Below are 4650 nucleotides of genomic sequence, written 5' to 3' on the forward strand. Positions count from 1 at the left end.
TCAATATGTCTGTCAATACCATGCATACTATTGAATTTGAGTTATAAAATATTATATCAGTCCAATGAGATAACCCAATGATGATTAGACATAATCTCGATAAATTTAATATCAAAATATTCTAACTAGAGGATAACGTTTTAAAATGTATTATAAAATTAATAGTGGATATTTAGTTTATGATAAATATAACATTTTATATATAAGAATTATATATAGTGGGACTGTAAATTTTATACTCAAAGGTGTGCAGTGTGGATAGAAGAAAAAACATAAAAGGGCATTAAATTGGAGTCACTGACAAGGAGCCCACTTTGACCGCAAAAAACGCGTTTGGAAATTTGTTTCATTAAAAAAGACTTTCGGGTCTTGAGAAAAAAAGAGTGCAATGTTTCGTCAATTTTGAAATTTCTACTAAGCTTCCTTATTATTATGCGTGACATTATTTCTTAAGAATATAAATTTGGGTTTCAACGTTTTTCACTAGTAAAAATAATGAAAATTAAAGATTTAATTCATTTTATACCATCTAAATTAAACATAAGTAAGTAAATAAGAGTCTGAGGCTAAAAAATAAATATACAGGATGGAATATAATTATCTGATTTTCGCTTCAAGAAATGAGAGGGGACCAAAAAAGGCCCAAAAGAAGATGTTCTGGCTGGGTTTAACATATCGAAAGCCCAATGATATGATCAAGGAAAAGAAATAAAAAGAGTTTTCTATAATGCTCTCTCGATTCTCATATTTTCTCACACTTCTGCTCATTTTCTAAGTAGCCAAACATCTTTATGGAATTGAAACACTAGGAATTGAAAAAACATATTTTCTAAACACAAGCCACAGCCACCTCAAGGACTGCAAGCATTTGGCTATTGATGAGAGGTGAAGTTTTGTTGATATTAACTTATAAAATGTTTATTTGATATGGCTTATTCGAGTAGTACATATGAAATTAAATCTTATTAGAATAGAAAATATGAAAACAGTGCTTTTATGAAAAATTTGTTAATTATTCAGTTAATAATATGTGAAAAAGTTTACGATCTTAAATTATTGAAAAAGAATGTAATGTATTACAAAAGATAAAGTCCAATTTATAAAATAGTATATGAATATTTTTGAGATGTCAATATTTTTGTTTTTGTTTTTAGGTATGGTAATTGGCCACTTCTTGGTACAACGCTACAACTTGAACTCAAGATTGAAAGGGCGCTTTCAACCATGCACCCCTCTATCGATCCGGCCACCAAAATAAAGTGGTTATAATTTATTTAATGTTTATTAGAGAAACTTACAATCAATGTAAACTACTTATTTTATAATTTAAAATCTTATGAACTCTTCAGAGATGAAACTAAACAAACAGAGATAAATAAATAAAATTTTCTAAAGTGCTTATAACTAATAAATATGTCCGACCAAATAAACTCGAACCTCCAAACTATAAACATAAACGAAAGTGACTCTATCAGGATGGCATTACAAAACTATAGAGTCAAAATTTACTTTCTTCTTGTTTACCGTCGGTATTATGATTATCTTGTATGGTGAATTTCTGATATTGAATGGTTGAATATTGTATTACTCTATACAAACTCACTCTATCGTAAAGTGATTTTAAAATATAGTTTAATACAATTCATGTCAACGTTTATTTTTGTTTTCTACTATTTTCTGATGCTTCGGATTATTCGAAGAAAGAAGGAACATATGATTGTGATTAACCCAGCAGCAGGAACACTAGCGGCGAGGGCCACAAGTATTACAACTGCAATTGGTATCCTCCTCTCTGCCTTTTCCCGTTGTGGGGAAGCGTTTAGTGCTGGTGCAGGTATGAGGTTCGGATTTCCACTTGCATTGACCGAAACATGTGAGCTAAACTTCGGAACAATTCCTGACAACTGATTATTAGAAAGAATTAACTGCGTCAGGGTTGGCATTTGAGTCAAACCATCAGGAATCTCACCTGATAATTTGTTGTTTGAGAGATCTAAAACTTCCAATTCAGTCAGGCTCGAAAGGCTTTCTGGGATAGATCCTTCAAAGAGATTGCTGCTCAGATTCAAAGCAATCTGCAATTTCACTGGCAATTATGGAATTTGGCCATTTAGCTGATTTTCTCCAAGTTGGAGTTCTATCAAAGAATTCATGTTCCTGATAGAGTCAGGTATGGGGCCACTGAGATAGTTGTGTTGTAAGTTCAAGTTTGTAAGCTCTTGCAAGTTGGAAAAGGAAGTAGGTATTGAACCAGTCAGCAAATTCCAGCTAATGTTTAATTGAGACAACTTATTTAGCTGTGAAAACTGAATAGGGATATCTCCACTCAGGTTGTTGAGTTGAAGCTTCATTACTTGTAGACTTCTGAGATTACCCAATTGTGCCGGCAATGAACTATTCAGTTTATTCTGAGCCAAGTTCAACAGCGTCAAAGTTTGGCAATCGCCCAATTTTGGAGGTATCATTCCAGTGAAGCTATTGTTGTCTAGCTCCAAGTAAGTCAATTTTTTTAGAGTTGCAAAATTTGCCGAAGGGATCACACCATTGAGTGAATTGCTTCCTAATCTCAACCTGACCAAGCTTGGAGAAATTTTATCAGGTATTGAACCGTTTAGCAAATTATAAGACAAATCCACAGTCTGCAAATTTTTAAATGACAGAAGGTCTCCTGGAATAGACTCTGTCAACTTATTGTAACTAAGATCTAAATTCTTCACATATCTTGTGAGTCCATCAGGAATTGAACCGCTAAAATTGTTCTGATTGGCTGCAAAACGCGACAGGGTTGATATACTGGAAAGGTTTGTTGGAATTCCACCATTTAAATTATTCTCAGAGAGGATTAGAACTTCCAAGTTTGCAAGTTCTCCAATTCTATTAGGAATAGACCCCGTCAGATTATTTACTCTAAAGTCAATCAAGGTCAAATTCCCATAATCTGCAATTTCTTCAGGTATTTCACCACTGAAATGGTTCACAGAAAGCACAAGTTGCTCTAAAGCCTTAGATTTCCCAAGATTGCTAGGAATAACCCCTTCAAAATTATTGCGACTAACATTCAAACTTTTGAGATTAACTAATTCATCAAACAGAAACTAATGTTTCCACTCAATCCATTATAAGACAAATCCAAGAATTCTAATCCAACAAAACCATCAAAACTAACCAAAGAACCATCCAACAAATTCCTACTAAAATTCAACAACTTGAGGCCACCAATCCTTCCACAATCTGTGATGAATTCATGGGGAATTGAGCTAAACTGGTTTTCAGAAACATCAAGCGATTGCAAAGAACTAATATTACAAACAACAGACAAAAACTCATGGTCAGAGAGACCAAACCGAGATAAAGAAAGCCGAGTTATCAAGGAACCACCACTGCAGTTAACTCCCTTCCACAAACAAGGGTTCGGCTGCTTTGTAACATCCCATCCTGCGGCTGAACTGTTGAAAAGCTGAGAAAGTTTGATCATGGTGACGGTTTGGTCTGGAGAAGGTTGACAGAAGGCCCAAGGGTATAGTAAAAACAAGAAAGAAAGGAGTAAATAGGAGGAACAGCCATGAAGAGGGAGGTTCATTTGAGCTTGGGGGTGTAAATAATAATGTGAAGAAGTTAGTTAAGTTTTTTAGGCGGGCTGGGGAAGAAGAGACAGAGGAAGGAAATGGGTGATGGTTGGAATCTGCGAGGGAGGGAAGTTTTATGAGAAAATGTCTGGGCGCGTTGTTGGGAGTGGAGTTGACTGATGACTTTGATTAGTTATCATGGAGTTTTTCTCATTTACCCCCCTGATAGATCGTTGAATTTCATCAACTATCTTAACTTTGAGAATGTATTACAATAAACCTTTCTTCGAAGGGATTCTGATAATTAACTAAGTTAATGACTTAATTCTATGTTTTTTCTCTTCTTCATTTTTAGACTTTTAACGAGTACTGTTATAAATAGTTAATCTCTAGTGCGAATGTCTTGAAAATTTTAATGTGTGAACTGAAGGTGAATATCAAGTCACTAACTTCACAGAACCTAAAATAAAAAATTGATCCCTGACTTGTGGTCGACACATGAGAAATTTCGACATTATAAATAACTCTTTATTGTAATAACCAACTTTCTTGCTTTTGATTAACTAATGTTAGGGATTTTGATAATTTTATAAGAGTATTTTTATCATTATTATTATTAAATGGGTTAATTAAGAACCATCCAACCAATTCTTGCTAAAATTCAACAACTCGAGCACACCAGTCCTTCCACAATTTCTGATGAATTCATGGATTACTGAGCTCAACTGGTTTTCAAAACATCTAGCCATTGCAATAGAGCCGTCTCAAAACATTTGTAACGCTAGACAAGAGTTATTTTGGGAGCCTTCTAATAATATAAATATATATTAAAAAAATTATTTCAAATTTATTTTCTTGCCTTTTGAGACCCAAAATCACTAGGAGAGGTGGACGGTGATCGGCAAGCTAACGGGGTCAGGTTGATGGGGTGGTGTTTGGAGAGCAGTTGTTGGAAAAGCAATGGGTGGTGAAATAGGTAATTTAATGCCCGCATTGGTCAAAAAAGACTTGAGAAGTCGTAACCCAAAAGGTATTGGTAGCCGGTAATTGATGGAGTAAACAAATGAGGTATGATAGGGATTTT

The 4650-nt window shown here is 34.3% G+C and overlaps 1 pseudogene; it reads right to left on the reverse strand.

Moving 5' to 3' along the window:
* Positions 1-1535: 1535 nt before the first annotated feature.
* On the reverse strand, positions 1536-3628 carry LOC116113257 (annotated as a pseudogene).
* Between the last annotated feature and the right edge of the window lie 1022 nt (positions 3629-4650).

Source organism: Pistacia vera, unplaced genomic scaffold (assembly GCF_008641045.1).
Source record: "Pistacia vera cultivar Batoury unplaced genomic scaffold, PisVer_v2 Contig676, whole genome shotgun sequence".
Lineage (NCBI taxonomy): Eukaryota > Viridiplantae > Streptophyta > Magnoliopsida > Sapindales > Anacardiaceae > Pistacia > Pistacia vera.